This window comes from Suricata suricatta, chromosome 11, assembly GCF_006229205.1.
Source record: "Suricata suricatta isolate VVHF042 chromosome 11, meerkat_22Aug2017_6uvM2_HiC, whole genome shotgun sequence".
In the NCBI taxonomy this organism is placed as follows: domain Eukaryota; kingdom Metazoa; phylum Chordata; class Mammalia; order Carnivora; family Herpestidae; genus Suricata; species Suricata suricatta.
In genome coordinates, this window is record NC_043710.1 from 42464503 (window position 1) to 42487958 (window position 23456).

General features: G+C 43.6%; 1 protein-coding gene across 3 annotated transcripts in view; it reads right to left on the bottom strand.

The window, feature by feature from the left end:
* Nucleotides 1-23456, bottom strand: part of INSC (INSC spindle orientation adaptor protein) — a 127672-nt gene that overhangs the window by 92366 nt on the left and 11850 nt on the right. The window lies entirely within an intron of this gene.

Below are 23456 nucleotides of genomic sequence, written 5' to 3' on the forward strand. Positions count from 1 at the left end.
GTCAGGAAATGGATTCAAAGTAACCCCTTTGGCCCCCGCCCCCCTCACGGTCCTCAATGTTGTTGCAAGAAGAACTTGAATTTGGGGGTCTGAGAAATCTGGATTCAAATCCTGACTCTGTACCAGATTGATACCTGACCTTGAGAAAATCATGAATCCCCATGAATGTGGTTCCCTGCATTATACCTGCCTCCTAGGAGCTTCATAAGGATTAAATGAGATCACTTGCAAAAGCCCCTAATAGGTTAAAATAAAATAAAATAAAATAAAATAATCATGTGCGTGACACATGGTAGCTTCAAGAGGAAGTGTTCCTCCTTGTGGAAGGAGGTATAGAGAAATGCATCTCAGGGCAGAGATGCAGTCTTGCCCAGGAGAGGGGTAGAAAGGACACATGCAGAAGTGAGAAGAAAGAGGAAACTCCATCACCTCTCATCCCAACCCCTAACCCCACCCAACGCCCTTCCTAACTCACTGGAAATCTCACCCTGAAGCACGCAGTCTTTGTTCTGTGGGGCTCTTGGTTGTGCCTCCAGGAAAGGCTAGTTTATAAGAGGGACTTGAAGCCGTAAGTGTCCCAGATTTAATTCCATGCCCGATGAGACAACTGCTCATTTGGACAGCTCAGTTCTGCTCCTACATCCCATTAGAGGCCGCCCTTGCTCACCTCCATTTGGCTAACAAGCCAGCTTGGGCTCAGAAGGAAATGGAGGTGATTTACAGTAAATTACTCAATTAGAACCGGGACTGGGGTAGCTTCTGCCATTGTCTAATGGGCCAATCCCAGCACAGATGGAGGCGGGGCTGGGATTATTTAATCTGCAGAATCCATTAGGGCTGTAGGGGCAGGACAGTAGATACTGTGGAAAGCAGTTAAACTCCACTGCAGCGCTAGGGACAGGGAGGAGGCAGCTGGCAGGTGGCTGGAAGAGGAATGGGGCATGGGGATCCAGTCAAGTCCCTCATTATGTGATCCCCTGCCCCCTCATTATTACTCCTCCCTAGAATTTATCACAATTGTAACTCAGCAATTAACTGAAATTAGTAGCTTAGTGTTTTCTCCCTTGAGGATCTCAGGGGCACGGAGTAGAGCTCTGTCCTGCTCACTGCTGTATCCCCCACCCCGCTCACACTCATGGTACCTGGTGCACAATTATCAGATCCATTAACACTTACTGACGGACTGGATGGGTTCTTACCGGAGGAGCCCTGGCTTCAAGAGACAGGTGCCTACACTGCCACAGTGTGATGAGTACTCATAGACAGGGTGGTGGGAGGGCTTTTCCAACCATGCAGGCTGCAGGGAGAGGGCTCTACACACTGAAACAAAGCCACCTGTCCCCTCTTGAGTTTCTGTGGTCCTCGCTATCTGATCACACCCGGCTGGGCAGGCTCCCTCTCCACCCCCAATTCTGTGCCTGGCAGGTTCTCCCAGATAGACAGACAGACAGACAGGGACAATAGACCGTTGCATCACAACTGCAAAAACTGCAAAAGAAGCAAGTGGGTGCTAAGGGAGGTCCAGAGGGCTTCCCAGCAGTGCCAGGGGAGAACAGGTGAAGAGAAGGGGTCAAGGCATGACCTCAAGCTGACTCTTGCAAGGGGAGTGTGAAAACACAGGAGAGAGGAAGGTGTGAAAGGAAGAGTGAGCAGACAGACAGAAGAACACGGGGAGATTAAGGAACTGCAAATGCTTCCAGAAGGCTGAAGTGAGCACTCGGGGTTGGTGGCGGAGTTTAGAGGAAATGATCCCAGTAGTGTGGGAAGGCAGAAAAAGGAGTAGCCACTTTTAGCTGGGAAAGTAGGCCACACTTCTTAGAGGAGATGACATCCGAGGTGGGTCCTAAACGCAGGGTGGGATTCTGCCGGGTGAAGATGGGACAAGGACATTCGGTGCCAAAAGAGCAGTGTGTGCGTGGTGGCAAAAAAAATAGAGAATAAAGCAAGTATTCAGGGACCTGGATCTGTCCTAGGGGGCTGGAGGCAAGATGCCTCTGTGGTCCTGCATATGAAAGAAACTGATCCTTTGGACTCTTTCCTGTGGGTGGTAGGGAGCCATGGAAGGTTTGAGCAAGGGACTGAAATGATCAGAGTGGAATTTCAGCTCCCATAGTGACCAGTAAGTGGATGGACCCCGGGAGTGAAGCCAGTAGCTGCGGTCCATTTAAGAGACAGGTGCGGGGCGCCTGGGTGACTCAGTCGGTTAAGCATCTGGCTTCGGCTCAGGTCAGATCTCACGTTCGTGGGTTCGAGCCCCGCATCAGTCTCTGTGCTGACAGCTAGCTCAGAGCCTGGAGCCTGCTTTCCAGTTCTGTGTCTCCTTCTCTCTCTGTCCCTCCCCCTCTCATGCTCTGTCTCTCTCTGTATCAAAAATAAATAAAGCATTAAAAAATTAAAAAAAAAAAAAGAGAGACAGGTGCAACTCCCCGGAGGACCACCGAAGCCCTGGGTTGGAGCCATGGGGACTTGCTGTAAAAAGGAGGGCGGCTGCAATGAGCTTTGGGAGGTAAGGACGAGCTTCCCTCCTTGTCCCCACTCGAGGCACTTTGATCTGTGGGAGGATGGCAGGAGCCATCGAGATATTTCAGTATTGCTAGCTGGGGTGGCTGGCATGCTGCAGCAATCAGATGCTTTAAGAACCCTCATTCCCAGGGGAGACACAAGAAACTAAGCAAGCTGTCACCTAGCCCTGCTGAAAAGACTGAGTCTCATGAAATATAGAGAGCTCCGGCTCCCCGGAGGAAGCCTGGGCAGCTCTTCACAGCTGCCAGGCAGCGGAGCCCAGCAGGTGGGGAGGATAGACCTCAGGGCTCACAGGAGCTGGGCCCTGAGGACCCTGGCCAGCCAGCCGAGAAGGACCATGCATCAGCCGTGCTCCTCAATTCCAGAGCCAGAACAGTTTCAACAAAGCACAGACGAGGCCCCAAGCCTCCCCTTGATTAACTGGATACATCTACCTTCTAGGCTTTACCTGAAAGGTAACAAGAATCCTACCTGCACAAATACAACAGGGGTAGGACTAGAGCCCTCCAGTCACAATCTAGGCAGCCTTCCCGGAGGAACTCACATCATAATGTTAGAGTATTAGAATTAGTAAGAGGCTTTAGAGATTATTCCCTTGTAATAATAACTATACTGTTAATTATAGTAAGCAGGAGGGGAAGAGGGAGAAATGCTTAATGGGTGCTATTTGTCAGGCACTATTGTAAATGCTTTACATTTCATCCTCAGAAAAATCTTATGACCATCTCTTGTTATCCCCATTTTTCAGGTGAGGAAACTGAATCACAGAGAGGTTAATATGCACAGATAGAAAGACGCGTTCAGAGAGAGGAAGAGATCTGCCTGAGGTCACACAGCAAGCTGAACTATACCTGGGACCTGAATCCTGGTTTCCCCCCTCCCTTAAACTTCCCCATGAGAAATCCAAACAAGGCTTGTCTGGTTAGAGCCCAGAGAGACCCACCCAGGCTCAGTGTGATTTTCCCTAGGAAATCAATGGATCCGGCAGCTTTCCATCTATAAAACTAGGATAATTACTCATGCTCTTTCTCCTTCACTGTGGCTACCAAGCACGGGGGAATGAAGAGTGGAGAGGGAAACTGCAGGGAATCCTAGTCTAGTTCAGCTCAGCCTTGGAATAGGGCAGGCAGGTTGATGCAGAGATGCCCATGAGTCCTCAGAGGTCTGAGGGAAGGAAAGCAGAGTTAAGCTCTCCCTGCTGAGCTCCAGGTGCCCCCGTCCCTGATCAATATGATTGCCCGTCCTCTAAATGGCTCCAACTTGTCAAAGCCAACCGCCAGGCAGCCTCTCTTAAATGAGCACGTGTAACAGTCCAGGGGTAAGCCCAAATTCCTAGGGCCAGGAAAGCCATGGCTATCCCCATCTTGTATCTCAGGGTAGGCCCTTCCTAACTCTAGGGCTCTGACACCCCAGCTGCCCATAAGAGGGGCACTCAGCCCTGAACCACACAAGGAAACTGCAGTTCCTGCCCTCTAGGAGCTGGCCCTGAATTGCTGATTATCTAATGGTCAAAAGTGAGAAACTGACACCCCGAAGTCAAAGACCTTAGGCAGAGTGTAGCCCGTGAGAGAAGCTAGGCTGGGCTTTGGGCCACCCTCCCCCACCCCATTCAGAACCTCGATTGCTTAGAACACAGATTCAATTACTAGCTGTGTGACCTTGGGCATTAGGTGTCCTTATCTGTGAAGTGGGGTATATAATAAGGATAATGGAAGTAATGGTGCCCTCCTCGTGGCACTATGTGGATCAGTGAGATCACAGATGTGAAGTACCTGGCACACAGGGGTACTCAACATAGGACTGGTTCTGTTGCTCTTCCAGTGAGGACAAGGACCCAGCAGTAGGGGGCAGCCAGGTGGAGGCCTAAACTATATCCAGCTAGTCAACTGCTTTTTACTCTTTAACTTTTTAATTATCCCTTCTTTCCTTCTAACTTCTCCTGATATGAATGTTAGCCAACTGCTCAAATGTTCCTTCGCTCTCATTTGCAAAAGCAAGAGCCCTCTCTCACTGGGCCCCAATCCCAGGGTGCTAAAATTAACAATCAGTATACTTTAAGCTAATGACTTACTGGTCGTGACTGCCACGAACAGACATAACTCTAAGATAAAAGCCATTAGAGAAAATTGAATAGCTCCAGCGTGGTGAAAATTTGGATGCATCCTGTTTCATAAATCATGCTCAGGGGTTACACTGGGCGAGCTATTTCCCTCTCTGAGTCATGACGAGGCCCCAGGTTGAAGGGGTCTATATACCCTTGGGAAAGAAGACATAGGAGGGAGAAGCATACAATCTGGGGCATAGAATGAGTCAAACATGAAAAACAGCCTATTTACAGAATGCTATGTTATCAAGGCTCATTTCTGCCTGGTACACTGCATGTCACATAGCATCTATACTGTGCACTGCATGGTGTCTAGGACAGAGTAGGAGTTCAACAAATACTAGTCATTACCCAACAGGGGATTCCATGCTTCAACAAAAACATCTTGCTCTTCCATAATGCTATGCATTGCTCGTGGTGTCCCAACACGTCCAGATCAAAATCTCAATTCTCTTTTCCTGTCTCCAGATCATACCGATGTTTCAGGACACAGCTGTAATCCCACCTCATCTGGGGAGGGGGGGCCTTCTCCGACCACTCTAACCTATGTAATGTCTCCCTCCAAAAAGTGACCTAGGAATCAATATAACCATGAGGTCTTGACCAGTTTTAAGTTATAATAGTAGGTATGCTTTCTCCCTGGCCTCTCTCTTCCTCTGTCTGCCTGTTGAGCGATGCCAGAGCAACTGGAAAGCCACACCAATACGGCGAGGCCAAAAGATGGAAGAAGAGTCCCGAACATAGTTTGGAGTAGAACCATCCAATTCATGTCAGCCTGCGGGATAAGCAAGAAATAAACATAATGTGCTAAGCCACTGATATTTGGGGGATGGTTTATTATAGCAAGTAATCTGAATTAACCTCACTATGAAAACTAAAGTAAGTGCTATATTTAAGGTATCCAGAAGTGTGCTAGACACAGAAGTCTCTCTGTAAATAGAAGTTCCTTTTCCTATCTTCCTCGGTCTTGGAGGAGGTGGTGGAATACTGCGTTTGTCTACTGAGAGGTAGCCTCTGGACACTGACTGCAGTTCAGGCACAATATGGCTGGAGTCCAGAAGTTGACAAGGTGAAAGTAGGATGGAATAAATACCTACAAACAGTCCTATTAATTCTGAGACAAAGACTCTGTTTCTCAGTCGCTGCCTTGTCTGCTCATATGAATCCATTCACAATAACAGCTACATGTTACTATACTCAGGTGGTTCTAAGGTGCATTTTTCCCCATATTTTAACATCTGAAATTGGGATACATGTTTCAGTCACTGGCGTCTTGGCATTCTGTTACCATAACTGAAAGCATATTTTCTCTTTTTGTGAAGTAACGAAGCATCGTACAATCTATGGCATCTTAAATTCAATGAAATATAATATTGGGCACTTAATTATGTGCCAACCACGCTTCTAAGTGCTTCACATAAATAAATTCATTTATTTTGGAAAAAAAACACAAACTAATCAGTGCTGCTATTAGCCCCACTTTAAAGGTGTGGAAATGAAGACCCAGAGAGATTCAAAACTTTGCCAAGGTACACAGCTAGTCAGCTGAGTGAAGTTCAAGACAACATGCTCTTTAGGGAACTCCATACTATGCTGCTGTTTTTCAGCCCCTGGTTTTTCGTTGAGAGCTGAGTCCCCCCTTCCTATAGAGAAAACTCACACAGGAATTTTGCGTTTGGCAATATGGTGGACCACATATTCTAAAATACTTTTCCATAAGAAAAATTTAAAAGATTGATAAAGACGCTTTATATTTTCAAAATTCATCACTGATCTGGCAAAAAGATAAATCTAGAGAGGCCAGGAAGAAAGCAAAAGCAAAAGCAGGAACTAGGGAAAATAAGCAAAAATGGAAGGGAGTTTTGCCCTAAGAACATCTGCTACTGTATTCCTTAAGCTTCTGTCTCACATGTGTATGGGATAGAAAAAAGTAGGCACAAAGCCTAGGGACTAGGGAAAGGACCAAATAGGGTCCAAAAGACCAGAAGCTCAGTGTTAAGGGTAAATGAGAAATAATCTTCTATACAGAAGATGCAAGACAAGTTGTGTCCAAGTTTTGTCACTGAGTAAAGGAAAGTGAAATTTCTCCCAAGAATTAATGACCACAATATGACCTTCATATAGGTTTGTGACCTGAGTTAACACTATCCATGGGGGAGTGAAGGAACTCAATTAGAGAGTTTTGCTTCAAGAAATAAAAGAGAGTTGTGGAAATATTTTCAAGGAAAAAGGCTATAAAATATGACCAAGCAGATTTGAGAAAGAACTGGATTTGAGATGGAGCTTCTATAAATTAAAAATATAACAATTAAAGTGAAAAACTCATTGGACAGCTTAATCACAGCTCAAGGATGAATTATCGTAAAAGACAGAACAAAAGAAATGATCTGAAATGCAGCCCAGAAAGACAAAGGGAGAGAAAACACAAGAGGTAAAGCCAAGGAATGAAGAGTAGTCGATCAAAGATTTAATCAGGTTTCCAAAGGGAAAGAAGACCAAAAATAGAGTAAAAAGTGATATTCAAAGAAATAGTGGCTGAAATTTTTCTCAGAAATTTTGAAAGACAAAACAAATTTCAAACCCAGGAATACCAATGAATTCCAAGCAGGAAAAATACAAAGCATATGCACACCATAGAAAACTCATAAGATTAAGAACACCAAAGACAGAGAAGATTTTCAAAGCTTCCAAAGGGGGAAAAGGAAAGAGAGAGAGAGAGACAGATAGAGAAAAATTAGATCAACAGGTGACCACTAAAGAGCAATGAAGAATGCCACCTGACAATAAGAAAATAACTGATTACAGAGAATACTGTAAATTCTAAAATTCTATACATGGAGAAATCCTCTTTCAAGATTAAGGGTGAAATAAAGACATTTTCAAGCAGGTAAAAATCCCACAAAGGAAATTCCCTATTTAATGCTTATTTATTTATTTTGAGAGAAAGAGAAAGAGAGGGAATGAGCAGGGGAGGGGCAGAGAAAGAGGGAGAGAGAGAATCAATCCTAAGCAGGCTCCGCACTGTCAGTGCAGAGCCTGATGTGAGGGTTAAATTGAGATCATGAGATCATTACCTGAGCTTAAATCAAGAGTTGGATACTTAACTGACTGAGACACCCAGGCACCCCCACAAAGGAAATTCTAAAAAATTGACTTCAAGCAGGAAGAATATAATCCCAGATGGAAGATTTGAGATACAAGAAAGAATGGTGAGCAAACTTACTTGTAACTAGTTGAGGAAATCCAAACAAACCTTGACTATAAGAAACCATTATACCTCATTTATGGGGTAAGGGAAAACAAGATATATCTAAAATATTGCATGCAAATTCAAAAAGGGATGACTAAAGTAAGTCAAAGTATTCTGAGTTCCTTTTGTTTGAGGAGGAAGAAAATAGAGGTGTAAATTAACTTTGGTCTTATTAGGTTATGATTAATGCTGTAATATCTAGAGTTACCTTATTAGGTTATAATAAATTCTATAATATCTATGTATAACTAAAAGAATATATATAAGGATAAAAATAAATGTTACCATTCAAAAAGGTTAAGAGGGGAAAAAATAAATGAGTAATGAAAAAAGCAATCAAAAAGAAGAAAAAAGAAGTTTGGTGGCAAGCATTAATAAATAATAGTAATCACAGAAAGGGGGATGAATCAAATTAGCCAATTGTAAGCAAAGATTATAAAGTGTGCATTATACACGTGCACGCACGCGCACACACACGTACACACACACACACACACAGAAAGAGAAAGAGAAAAGTACAGAAAAAAGAGAGAAAGTGTGCTATGTTCTGGTTATAATATCCCTAAAACAGAAAGACCCAAAACAGCTAAATTAAAGGCTCCAAAAGCTATACCACAGAAATATTTACCTAAAGAATTCTGGTGCTAATGTACTCATGTAATACAAAAGAAACTTCAAGACAATAACCATTCTAGAAATGAAGAGATTTGTTACATAAAAATAAAGAGTGGCCCATCAAACAGATACAAAGTGAGGATATACGTAATAACAATAATAATCTTCAAATATACAAAGTGAAAACTGAAAAATTTCAAGGAAAAATGACAAACTCAGAATCACCGGTAGAGATTACAACACAATTTTGTCATTAATAGATAGCTCAAGCAGAAAAATTATCAGTAACGATATAGGATATTTGAATGACACGGATTAGATTTAGTGTTTATAAAAAGAACACTGCATTCAACTTATCAGGAATATACATTCTTTTCAAGGATTCATGAAACATTATTTTTAAGGACTAGTGACTACCAGATAATCAGCAAGCCTCCACAAATTTCAAATGAATAGTATCCTATAGATTGTAATCTCTACACCAATACATACACCCCCATGTATCTGGGTATTTTACACATACAAATTAGAGGTCAAGGAAGAAACTATAACAGAAATTAGAAAATGAACCCAAATGATTATGAAAATGCATATACAAAAATAATGCAGTATACAGGTAAGTAAAATTAAAAGCAAACAGTGAAGCATTAAGGGGCGCCTGGGTGGCTCAGTCGGCTAAGTGTCCGACTTCGGCTCAGGTCATGCTCTCGTGGTCCGTGGATTCGAGCCCCGCATCAGGTTCTATGCTAGCAGCTCAGAGTCTGCGGCCTGTTTCAGATTCTGTGTCTCCCTCTCTCTCTCTGCCCCTCTCCCACTCATGCTCTGTCTCTCTGTCTCAAAATTAAATAAACCAAAAAAAAAAAAAAAAAAGTTGTAAAAAAATTGCATTAAATTAGAAAACAAGAAAATATAAAAATTAGACTTTTAACTTCTAACAAGATAAGATATTTTAGAGAAAAGGAGAATAATTCCAAAGAAATTAGCAGAAGAAAAATAGTTACAATAGGAGCAAACATTAAGCAAAACACAGCAAAGACACAAAGCAACATGTACACACAAAAAGAGGATAAACAGAGTTAAGGCTAGTTTTTGAAAATACAAATAAAATAGACAAACTTTTGGAAAGATCAATGGGGGGAGAGATCAGAAAAAAATCAAAGAAACACAATATTAACAGCTCCCACTGACATCCATTCATTATTGTACTACAGATCTTAGCTAGTGTAGAAAGAAAGAATTCACGAGAATGGGAAGAACCAAAACTGTCATCATTTGCAGTTGATACGATTTTCCATACGGCTTGGTGCGCACAGCCAAGGGAGTGGGGGCGGGGGAGGTCCGACCTGTGCTGTGCCCACCCAGTCACACACCTCACACCGGACTGGGACCACAAGACACAAACCTATAGTCCACTTGGCAAGCCAAGTCGCCAGGTTTTATGTCTCCCCAGACATGATGCCTTTCCCTAACTCTAAAATGCAGCATGAACTAGCAAGTCACTCTCACTGCCAATATAGAAAACTCAAAAGTATCTATTAATAGACTATTTTAATTTGTAAAATGGCTTAGAAAGCTGGATAGAAGTGGATATACAAAAATCAAGTATAGGGGCGCCTGGGTGGCTCAGTCGGTTAAGCGTCCGACTTCAGCTCAGGTCATGATCTCAGTTTGTGGGTTCGAGCCCCGCGTCGGGCTCTGTGCTGACAGCTAGCTCAGAGCCTGGAGCCTGCTTCAGATCTTGTGTCTCCCTCTCTCTCTGACCATCCCCTCCTTGAGCTGTCTCTCTCTATCAAAAATAAATTAAAAAAAAAAAAAATCAAGTATAGTCCTAGACACTGGCACCAACATAAAATGAAATTTAGAAGAAGCATTAACAGAGCAACAAAGATATTTAAGATATATAAAAATGAATCTTAAAATGTACAAGTTCCTCAATGAAAAAAATATTATTAAAAGATATTAAATAAAGCCAAAATAAATGAATAGGTATTTCATACATATATATAGATAGGAAAATGTAAATTTACTATAAACTCATATATAGATACACTGTAAACCCAATCAAATTCCCGCAGGATTTTTTCCTAGAACTTCATGAGTTAAATCTGAGCTGTATAACCACGATTATTCCTGAAAAAGAAAAATAAATTAAGGGACTTTCCCTGCCGGATAAAAGACTTATTTTCAAGTAGTATACAAAATGCGATATTGACCCTGGATAAACTTCGAGAACTGAGTAGCAAGCTCCCAAATAGACCAAAACAAATGTAGAAATATGATTAATGACAGTGGAGGGGGAAATAGAGGGAGTCAGAGTCAGAGCACACAGCACATCCCAAATCACAAGCAGAAAGTGAATGAGGGTGTGGGTTTTGGGGGGGGCAAGGGAATTGCTCCTGCCTGCGCTGTGAGGGGGGAACTCCTTCTTGCCCACACAACTCCTTTCCCTGAAGCTCCTGCTTGTCCTGGAGCAAAAATCTAGTTGGTTTGAGCCAGACAGAAACAACTGAAAGGGTCGCTCGAAAAGCCCCCTTCCATGTCCAGGAAAAGTCGATGAAAAAGCTTCTGAAAATGAGAAAGGAAAGAAAGGTTAATAATTAAGATGGCCTGGTATATGAACATTTTAATGTTCTGTTGAATTCAGTTAGAATGATCAAGTGGGATTTATCCGTGGGATGCAAGGAAGGTTCAACATATGCAAATCAAATAAGATTATAAACCACATTAATAGAATGGAGGATAAAAAATTATATGATCCTCTCAATAGATGCAGAAAAGATATTTCACAAAATTCAGTGTCTTTCCATGGGAAAAAAAGTGTTCAATAAGTTGAGTACCAAAAAAATCATACCCCAACATAAGAGAGACCAGAAGTAACAAACTCACAGTTAACATCATATTCAATGATGAAAGTTTAAAATCTCTTCCTCTAAGGTCAAAAACAATACAACCGTGCCCACTTTCTTTTTTTTTTTTTTAATGTTTTTTATTTATTTTTGATACAGAGAGAGAGACAGAGCATGAGGGGGGAGGGGCAGAGAGAGAAGGAGACACAGAACCGGAAGCAGGCTCCAGGCTCTGAGCTGTCAGCACAGAGCCCGATGCGGGGCTCGAACACACAAATGTGAGATCTGACCTGAGCCGAAGTCGGAGGCCTAACCGACTGAGCCACCCAGGCGCCCCCAACTGTGCCCACTTTCAACACTACTGTTCAACATAGTACTGAAAGTCCTAGCCAGAGCAATTACTCAAGAAAAGGAAATAAAAGGAACCCAAATCAGAAAGGAAGAAGTAAAACTGGCTTTGTTTGCAGATGTTATGATGTTATATATTTTTTTAAAAACCCTAAAGAATCCATCAAAAAAACTGTTAGAACTAATAAATGAATTCAGTATAGTTTCCGGATTCAAAATCGACATAACAAAAATAGTTACATGTCAATACACTAATAACAAGCTATCTAAAAAAGAAAAAAAAATCTCATTTTTCAAATGAAAAGAATCAAAAAGAATAGAATATGTAGGAATAAATTTAACTAAGGAGGTAAAAAATATGTACACTTACAACTATAAAACATTGATGAAAGGGGCACCTGGGTGGCTCAGTTAGTTGAGTGTCCACCTCTTGATTTAGCTCAGGTCATGATCCCAGGGCTGTGGGATCAAGTCCCACATCAGGCTCCATGCTGATCATGGAGTCTCCTTAAGATTCTCTCTCAAAAAAAAAAACAAAAAACAAAAAAAGATTCTCTCTCTCTCTCCCCCTCTCTCTCTCCCCCTCTCCTCCTCCTCCTCCTCCTCCTTCTTCTCTCTCTCTTTCTTTCTCTCTCTTTCAAACTATCAAGCTCCCTAACTCCCTTGCTCCTTTTCTTCCTCCTGCTTTCTCTTCCCACCAGGTCTTGTCCACTTCCCCTAATGGCATCCCCAATCCTACTTAAAGGCATGACACCCTAGCACCACAGGGAAAATATGGTACAGGCCCATAAACTATTTGCCCATCACCACTTTTAAAAAAAAACTGATTTGAAGGCATCTCCAAGTTTGAACAAACAAAAGTGCCAGGATTTCTTTTTTTTTTTCTTATTTTATTTATTTTTGATACAGAGAGAGACAGAGCATGAGAGGGGGAAGGGCAGAGAGAGAAGGAGACACAGAACCGGAAGCAGGCTCCAGGCTCTGAGCTAGCTGTCAGCACAGAGCCTGACACAGGGCTCGAACCCACGAACGAGAGATCTGACCTGAGCCAAAGTTGGAGGCTTAGCCGACTGAGCCACCCAGGTGCCCCCTTTTTTTTTTTTAATTTTTGTTTATTTTTGAGAGAGAGAGAAAGCGCACAAGCATGGGAGAGACAGAGAGAGAGGGAGGCACAGAATTGGAAGGAGCCTCCAAGCTCTGAGCTGTCAGCACAGAGCCGACGTGGGGCTTGAACTCACGAACCATGATATCATGACCTGAGCAGAAGTGGGACACTTAACCAGCTGAGCCACCCAGGCACCCTGAAAAGTGCCAGGATTTCAAGCACCCCTGGTTTTGCACTGGAGAAGACCCTTCACTACTAAATATCAAGACAAAAAAAAAAAAAAAAACTGGAAACTTATTGGAACCTTATTCGAAGTCACAATGAAAAGGTTTGTAGTGACAGCACCACCTGCTCAAACTGTTGTAAGATTGCTTTGTATGGGACTCCCCAGGATCCAGTCACTGAATTTGAGTTTGGAGGGGCCGCACGAAGATGGAGGAAAACTCTGTTGCACTTCTTGCAGTGTGGTTCTGAAGCATGTCTGCAAGTCTGCCATTAGCGACCACCTTCAGGCAAACCTCATACCAAGAGGAAGGCAGAATTTGAAGAGAAGAATGTGAGAAAGAAGCAGAGGCCCCAACTGCATCCCTTCGATGCAAAAGTACTGCACAAACGGAGAAAGTCAATGTTCTCTGGGGCTTTGTGAAAAGGTGCCTAGAAGCCAACATCTCACGTGAGAAGGCTGATCACCCAGCAGTCTGCGCTTTCCTGTCCCACCATGTGAAGAATACAGGCAAATAGAGACTCTTAAATACAAAGAACAAACTGAGGGTTGATGGGAGGGGGAGAGGGGAAGACGGGTGACGGGCATGGAGGAGGCACGCATTGGGATGAGCACTGGGTGTTGTATGTAAGCGATGAACCATGGAAATCTACCCCCAAAACCAAGAGCACACTGTACACACTGTATGTTAGCCAATTTGACAATAAATTATATTTAAAAAAAGAAGAATGGAAGCTCCATACCTAAGTCAGACCAGCTGAGAAGAGCAAACAACTCCTCAGTTCACAAGGCTGTTGACAAGGAGGTTACCACCATTGTGATCAAGATAAATGTGGAGCATTAAAGTTAACAACAACAAAAGAAAACACAAGCAACAGAAGTAAAAAATACACAAGGGGGATTACATCAAACTAAAAAGCTTCTGCACAGCACAAGAAACAGTCAACAATATGGAAAGGTAACCGCAGAATGGTAAAATGATATTGGCAACACTATAAATCTGACAAGGTGCTCATATTCAAAATATTTAAGGAGCCCATACAACTCGATAGCAAACATTTTTTAATTGAATTTAAAATAGATTTTAAAGTGTGCAAAAGGTTTGAATAGACATTTTTTCCCAAAGAAGATGTACAAAGGACCAACATGTACATGAAAGGCGCCCATCATCACTCATCATCAGGGAAATGTAAATCATACCCACAATGAAAGATCAACTTACACCTGTGAGAATGGTCGGCATCAAAAAGACATCAAAAAGAGAGAACAAGTATTGGTGGGGTCGTGGAGAAAAGGGAGCTCTCATGCCCTGTCAGTGGGAATGTAAATTGTTACAGCCACTAAGGAAAACAGTATGGGAGTTCCTCAAAGCATTAAAACTAGAACTGTCAGGGCGCCTGGGTGGCTCAGTCAGTTATGCATCTGACTTCAGCTCAGGTCATGATTTCACAGTTCGTGGGTTCAAGCCTAGCACTGGGCTCTGTGCTGACAGCTCAGAGCCTGGAGTTCGCTTCATTCAGATTCTGTGTTTCTCTCTCTCGCTGCCCCTCCCCTCCTCATGTTCTGTCTGTCTCTCTCTCTCAAGAATAAATAAACATTAAAAAACAAACAAAAACTATCATATAATCCAGCAATCTCACTTCTAGGTATGTATCTAAAGGAAATGAAATCAGTATCTCAAAGAGCTCTCTGCACCCCCACATTCCTTACACCATTACTCACAATAGCTGAGACATGGAAATAACACATTTTCTTTATATACTTGTATACATAGGAGCGCCTGATTGGCTCAGTCCGTTAAGCGTCAGTCCAGCTTTGGCTCAGGTCATGACCTCACAGTTTGTGTGTTCATGACCGTGTCGGGCACTGTGCTGACAGCTCAGAGCCTGGAGCCTGCTTTGGATTCTGTGTCTCCTTCTCTCTCTGACCCTCCCCTGCTCGCTCTCTCTCTATCTCTCAAAAATAAACACACACACATGCAATGCACCATATTATTTTATTCAACCAAAAAAAGGAAATCCTGCCTTCTGCAACAATGTGGATGAATCTTGAGAGCCTATGCTAAGTGAAATGTGGCAGGCAGAGAAAGACAAACACTATATGACCTCACTTATATGTAGAATCTAAAAGTGCTGAATTCGTAGAAATAGAGAGCAGAATGGCGACTCCCTGGGGCTCGGGGTTGGGGGAATGAGGAGATTCTGGCCAAAAGTTACAAATGTCAGAAGGGTAAGTCCTAGGGATCTAGCATACAACACGGAGGGGGTCTATAGTTAACAACACTATATTGTTGGGGCATCTGGGTGGCTCAGTCAGTTTAGCATCCAACTCTTGATTTTGGCTCAGATCAGGCTCTCACCTGATCGTGAGATCAAGCTCCGCATTGATCAGCTCAGAGCCTGCTTAGTTCCCTCTCTCTCCGCCCCTCCCCTGCTCGCATGCTTTCTCTCAAAATAAATAAATAAATAAACATTAAAAAAAATACTATGTTGTATATTTGAAAGCTGCAGAGAATTGATCTTCAATATTCTCACCCATTTACAAAAAAGGTAACTGTGAGGTGATGAACGTGTTAACTCGCCTTATAGTGGTAAATTTTTCACAATAAATATGTTGATCAAATCATTACATTGTATACCTTAAAGGTACACAATATAACATGTCAATTATATCTCAGTAAAGCTGGGGGGATAAGAGAAAACAAGAAGACCTAAGTTTGGCCAGATACCCAGCACCCTGCTAACACAGTCTTTGACAGACGGCAGATCAGGATCCGGTATGACAGCCATAGAGGACCTGCTTTCTGCCCTGGCCAACCTACGCATGTCCAGGTGTGGGGGGGCCAGTGCAGCCCCCCAGCACTGTGCCTGGGGCTGCCCCAGCTGGGGACGCTTTCACCTTACATGGCACGGTATGTGGGGGCTGACACTCTCACCCTGATATACTGCACATGATAAAAACCACAACCCCCACCTCATACAGTCCAGAGAACCCCTTGCCAAATCCAAAAGGTGGCACAGAAAAAATAGACCAGTGGACAAGAAACCAACAGCCTCCTCTCAGCTTTGCCAGTAACTAAATTTATGAACTTTGTCAGGTTACTAACCTGTCTGAGCCTCTTTTCTCCTATGCAAACTGGAGATAATAATAAATCTCTGATAATCTGGTACAGTTGTTATAAAGACTGAAATAAAATAATGGAGTTGACACTGCTTTTGGTCTCTACATGAAATCATAAAAGTAAGAGAGATTTCCTAGGCAACACTGCCTATGGAAATAAGAGTCTCTTCAATGACCCAAAGGAGTGAATCTATAACAGTGAAATTTCAGGCAAAGTGAAAAATGAGCCCTAGGCCAAGATAGAAATCTCAAAGTTGGGATTAACTGTTAACATAATGTAAGCAAGAAACCTGGAATATAATAGGAGGACCGGTCCTTTGGGAATTGTCTTTTCCAACCCTGCAGCTAATGCGAAGGGAAACCAAGGCCCTGGGGTGGTAAATAACTTATCCAAATCACAGAGTAAATTTGTGGCTGAACCCAGACTAGAACCCAAGTTCTTTCTTCCCTCTGTCTCATGATACTCGTCCATGAAGCCATGCTGGTCCATTCTGGTCCATGACGCTCCTTTGGAGAGACAGTGTAATGACCTAGCACCTGATGAAAACCACAGCCTTCTTCTCCAGGGTTCTCACTAAGAGATGCTGAATTGGGGGACACTTATTTTCCATGCCTGTAAGTTCAGTTTTCTCACAAGTATAAATCATCACTCTCCTCCGTGTGGAAATCCGTCTGCCAACTTCCCAGCACAAGACAAACAGAACGTGTTGACCAGGAGCTTATGAACCAATTGCCAGGACAGTACTGACACAGACCACAGGGCCCGGGCTAGCGGGAGCTGAGGCCCAAATCCCTGTGACTCTTCAGGAAACTGTCTCCAGTTCAGCCCTCCCCATCAGGATCCTGAATGTGGGGAGGAAGGTGTGTTAAAAGACAATCCCATCTGTAATTCTGCCATTAAGTCACAATCTTCTTCATGCAGTGAGGCGAGAACAGGACATGCCCTAAAAGAAGTGGCCTTCAGCTCTTTGGGACAACAGAGGAGGAAATAAGTGGATCTAGTGAGGTCCCCAGGGGACCTACCCTCAGGCCACACCAAGCACTGGACTTAAGCCCCAAATATGCATCCAAGGCATCTATGGAGGGGCTGCAAGACCACCTATGAGAGGCTTTCTATCTCCAGCTGCACAGGGACTTTGTGACTTGCAGTGGCCTCAGGCACAGGATACCTCAGCCCATCACACGTCTGTCTCCTCACCTTCTTAGCAGTCATTTTCATGGCAGCTGCCCCCTTTATTCACTCATATCCATGGGCCCCAGTGAGCCTTTGCCAAGAGCTCTGAGCATGAGTGAGGTAGAAATGGTTGGTCACAGTCCAGGCCAGATGATTATAGGAGAAATCCAGAGTCAGGCTCTACCCCCATCTGCAGGCAGCTCTTCCTGAACCCACATGTGGCCCACTCTGAGACCACTCTAACACCTTCTTTGGTCTGGGTCAAGAGGGGAGACAGTGTGGTCACAGGGCTGGGCCAGCATCTGCTCTGTATCAGGCCCCAGCTAAATGATAGAGAATGATAGAGAAGTAAATGAATAAAACAATTTTCTTTTTCTTAGAATTTCCTCTTCCACTGAAAGAGATATATAAATGTATAATTCAATCTAGTAATTCTTCCAAGAGGAGTTCAAATAAGATGCTTGAACTTTCTCTTGCCATGTGTGTTCTACATGGTCTTGAACATGTTATGCCCCTTCTGGGCTTCCAATTGTCCAACTGTAAGAGTAGAGGGGTGAATTAGATGAGCTTCTACTCAGAACCTAAGGTTTCTATAATCCAATGATCCCCTGCCCAGAAGCTTCTACAAGAGTCATTCATGGCCAGAGGCCAGACCCAAACTCTTCTCGAGATTGCTCTGCCCAGAATTCAGGCTGTTCTTTGTTCTTTGCTCAAAGGTGACTTCCGGTTGCAGGAGACATCTGGAGTTTGTCCCAGTAACGGCCGCTCATATAACCTGCTGCTAGTGTTGGTCATTAGAGCCCCCACATCATTGCTTCCCTGCCCACCGTGTATCTGGGGGCCACCCCAACAGTGTTCCCAACCTCAGGAACCCTGTGGGTCACTAGGCTAAGAAGGCTTGCACAATTGTAATTGTAATTGTTTTCTTGCTGGGTCCTAGCCTCCAGCCTTCCTTTGTCACTCTGATCATCAGATTCCATTATCTTAACACATAGCTCCCATAACACCTCCTTGAAAGCCTGTCATGTCTCCCCAGCATCTTTTTTTTTTAACTTAAAAAAAATTTTTTTAATGTTTTATTTATTTTTGATACAGAGAGAGACAGAGCATGAGGGGGGAGGGGCAGAGAGAGAAGGAGACACAGAACCGGAAGCAGGCTCCAGGCTCTGAGTTAGCTGTCAGCACAGAGCCCGAGAACCAGAAGTAGGCTCCAGGCTAGGCAGGGCTCGAACCCACGAACATGAGATTTGACCTGAGCCGAAGTTGGAGGCTTAATTGACTGAGCCACCCAGGCACCCCACCCCCAGGATCTCTTAACTCAAGCCTGAACTCCTTAGCCTGGCACTCATCATTCCCCAGACCCTGTCTCCAACCCACCCCCAGCTTTTGACATTACTACCCTATACTTCCCAGTACGCCCTTTATGTTCAAGCTTCAAGGCACACTCCCTGCTATTCTTCAGAACTGACTTGCTGTTGGGGCGCCTGGGTGGCTCAGTCAGTTAAGCATTCGACTTCAGCTCAGGACATGATCTCGAGGTTTGTGAGTTTGAGCTCCACGTCGGGCTCTGTGCTGATGGCTTGGACCTGGAGACTGCTTCAGATTCTGTGTCTCCTTCTCACTCTGCCTCTCCCCCACGTGCACTCTGTCTGTCTTTCTCTCTTTCAAAGATAAATAATAAAGAGTAAAAAAAAAAATAAGTAAAGCTGATTTGCTGCCCCACACATCAAGATTAAGCATAAATGTGGCCTCCTCCTGGAAGTAAACTTGGACTCCCCAGATCACAGGGCACCCAGAATACTGAAGTGTTGACACCATTCATTCTGGGCTTGCCAGGGTCAACCTGGTTTTCTAACTGACTGATGATCTCCTCTGGATGCCATCTAGCCTCCCTGGCTAGGGCCCAAGTCCCAGAAGAATATGCCCATATGAACCAACATCTAGCATAATGCTCTACATGTGGCAGGTAAAGACTTTAAAGACAAGTAAAGATTTGTAAAGACTTCACTTGTACTGAAGATAGCTGGACAGATCATGGAGGGACAAAGGAATGGATGAACCGTAATGAAAAGCCTCAGACATAGGCCATGTAACATTGGTACAATAAAAAGTGAAACAGATGGAGAAATAAATAAGTGGACCTTGGTCCCGGCCACCACCAGCTTTCACCTGCCTTACTATAATAGGCCCCTAACATACTTCCTGCATACTTTCAACTATCTTTGATCACAAGAGCCAGAGCTTGCCATTTCTGGGCTCAAAACCTTCAAATGTCCACCCAGGTTACCCAGATTCAAAGCCAAAGTTCTTCACATAACTACAAGGGCCTTCATGGTCTGGCCCAAATTATTGAACTGACCTCAACTCCTCTGACTTTTATTTCACTCCAGGCACCTTGACCTTCATGCTCTTCCTCAAGCGTATGTCATGACTTTTGCCTTTGATTGCTCTTCGCCCAAATATTCATATAGCTTGCCCTTTCACTTCCTCCTGACCTCTGGTTAAATATCTACTTTTCAGAATCTCTTGACCCTATATAGATGTATAAACTCTCTCCCACCCTTGGGACTCCCTTGCCCTTCTGGTCTCCCTTTCTTCCCCATAGCACCCTGTCATCACACAAGACCCTCAAACAGTGACACCTCCCCACCCTGATGGTCTCTTCATCTGAGCTCCTGGGCTGTGAGGACCATGTAAAAGAAGGATGAAGAAGAGGGGATGTCGATGATTCACCAGCCTTGAGTCCTGCTATAAATCCAACATAAATTCTTGTTTGTGGTCGGGCAAGTAGGTGTTAGAAGGAGGGATGGGGGGTGGGGGGCGGTATAAGTGGCTGAATGGAGACAAAATAAATCATTGAATGAGTGAGTGAGAAAAGCGAGGGTGAGTGAGCCACAGTGACTGAATAGGCTGTCTGTCCTCGTGCTAATGGCCTTGTTGCAATGATGGCTTGCTGGGCTTAGTGAGACATGCTGTCTGAATTCTCTTGTAGACCTAAGCCTACTGCAGTCTTAGGGGTGGGGAAGAGAGTGTTAGCTCCTGACCCATGGGATGTATCATGCAAATAACTCTCAAGCTCCCAAGATCCTTCATTCGTTTGTAAAGATCCTTTATAAAAGTTTTGCAGCCATGGAGCCAGGTCAGAACCACCTGGAGGCCCCTCAGACCTCCTGTATCTTCCACAAACCAGAGATGGAGAAACCACAGCTCAGGGATGCCTTCTGACTTAGCTCCCTCCTTCATGGAGCTCCTTGGAATCGTCTAGGAATTAGATGCCATCTATCACCAGTCCCCCAATGTTGCTGAATAACAGTCTAATTTGTTTGCCCAGAAGATGGTAGGATCTTGGGGGGTGGGGAAGCTGATAGGCCCCCACCTCAAATGCCATATGCCCTAAAATGAATTATTATCTTCCTCCCAAAATCTACTTCTTCCTTAGAACTTTTATTCTACTGAATGGCACCACCATCTATCTGGTGGCTCAGCTGATAAAACTCCACTCACTCATTCATTCATGCATCCAACAAATATCTGTGGCATGTGTCAGTAACATAGTAAGTGCTAGGATAAAGCAATGAGCAAAATGAAACATGGCCCTCACAGAGCTCATCATCAAATGGGGAAAAGAGGCGTTACTTGTCATGTAATAATTGTAAATAAATGTAAAGTTGCAACCATGATAAACTTTTGAAGGAGGTAAGTGGTGTTTTAAACCCTTTTAAAATAGATTTGACCTAGTTATGGAGGCCATGGAAGTGATGACTGAGCAGAGAACTGAGGGATAAGCCGGGACTGAGTATACGAAGAGGTGAATGAAGAGCGTTCAAAGCAGGGGAACAGCGAATGCAAAGACCAGTGGCAGGAGGGAGTCTGACAAGCCCCAGGAACCAAGACGGGGCCAGTGAGGCAGCAGGGAGCAGGAGCGGTGCTAGGTAGGAGGTTGTAGGAGATGGTAGTAGGGTTGGACAAACAGGACCTTGTAGGATTTACTGAAGATCAATAGGAAGCAATGGAAGTATTTTTAGGGAGGAAAATGACATGAACAAGTTGTGTTTTGAAAGGCACTCTGGCTGCCGTGTGGAGATCAAATTGGAGAGAGCATGGATACAGCTAGACCAGTTGGGAGGCTCCTGTGGTACTCCAGAAAGATGAAAATGTGCCTTGAACCAGAGTGATTCTAGTGGAGATGGACAGAAGTGACGAATCTGAGAAATATTTACAAGAGAACAGCAACCAGACTTGGTGCTAGATTGGACATGGGGTCTGGGACAGAGGTGCTGAGGATGACTGCCAGCACTCTGCGACATGTGTGGCAGCTGTTCAAAGAGATCTGACGTGCCTGAAGGACCACACAGGAATGAAGTGCAGGGGAAGAACCCAGAAGTTCTGTTTTGGACATGTGGAGTTTGGGAGCCCCTTTGACTTTTTTGTCTTCCTCCCTTTCTAAAAATATTTTTTAATGTTTATTTGTTTTTGAGAGAGAGAGACAGAGACAGAGGTAAAGCATGAACAGGGGAGGGTCAGAGTGACAGGGAGACATAGAATCTGAAGCAGGCTCCAGGCTCTGAGCTGTCAGCAGAGCCCTACGTGGGGCTCAAACTCACAGACCACAAAATCATCACCTGAGGTGAAGTCAGCCATTCAACCATTCAACCAACTGAGCCACCCAGGCACCCATCTCCCACACTTTCTACATTTGACCAGCCACCTGATTCTACCTCCTCTCCATCCTATCTGAATTAAGGTCCTCGTAATTATTTCCTGGATAATTAAAACAATCTCTAGGCTCTCATTAAATAGCACCTCCTCAAAGAGGCCCTCTCTGACCACCCAATCTAAAGTACCCTTACCTTATTACTCTCTATTTAAGTCACTTGGGTTTTTTTTTCTTTCTAAAAACATAAAATAATTTGTTGTGCTTTTATTACAGAAATAAGTAGTACACATATGTGTATGTCTTAGTTCCATGTGCTCAGAGGGAATAGAACCAATGATACACCAAAAGCAAGGCACAGGTGTTGCCCCAGAACTTGGTTTCTAAATACCATTCTCCACTAAAGGATCCAGGGGTTCTTAGAGAAATGGCTGATTCCAGGGCTAGAACAAGAAAAAATAAAATGAGCCTAGAACATCTTGTGACAGCAGTTAGTAAGCAAGCACACAGAGAATCATGGAGAAGAGGCACAAAGAAACAGGAGTCAGTTTGAAGAGCCTCCCACTGATCAAATCCAGGGCAATGTGAATATCAACATAAAATACATTAATTTGTTAGAACCCTCTGAATAAATTAAAAAATTCTTAAGTTCATAGTGATGAAAGAAGGGAGGGAGGGAGGGAAAGAGAGAGAAAAGGAGAAAGGAAAGGTCTTGCCAATGGTAGAATGCCAACTAATAAACAGAGAAGAAAGTACACATTCAAAAGTGTCAGTGATGATAAAATTAGTGGGTAAAAGTTTGACGAGGAACAGGATATTTACATAATCCCAAAGTATGTCTCCACAAATTACTTATTAATTACAAAGGGGGACACAGTAATTTCACACTGGAGAGACTGGCAAACATCACCGTAAGCAAGTGATGAAGGCTTCCATCATCAGCACTGGGACAGTCCCCACATCCTGGGCTGGCGAAGAGGATAGCCTCCTGGCAGCAGTGTTTTTGCCCAAATGCCCTGTTTCTGCCCAAAATGCGTACTCTAACCAAGCGCTGCCATCAGATCAGCCCAATTGGAGGGATATTCGGCGTAATAACTGGCCTGTACTCTTCAAAAACATAAAAGTCAGGACAACAGAGCAGAGGAATTGCTCTGGATTTAAGGAGACCAAGGACATGTGACAACGAAATGCAGTTTGTGGACTGCATCCTGAGTGGGGCAAGACACAGAAAGTCTACTGTGGTAGGCGACTATCTTTTCTTTTAGGAAATACACATGGAAGTATCTTGGGGTGAAGAGGTATCAACCTCTAACTTCCTCTTAAATTGATCAGGAATATTAATATTTTATATGTATTCATACATACACATAAAACAAGTATAATCATAAATAAACAATAAGTTACAGGCAACTAAAATATACACAAATAATAAAAATAATTTTTATATTATTAAAGAGAGACAGAATGAAAGCAATAAAGTAAATGAAGCATCCT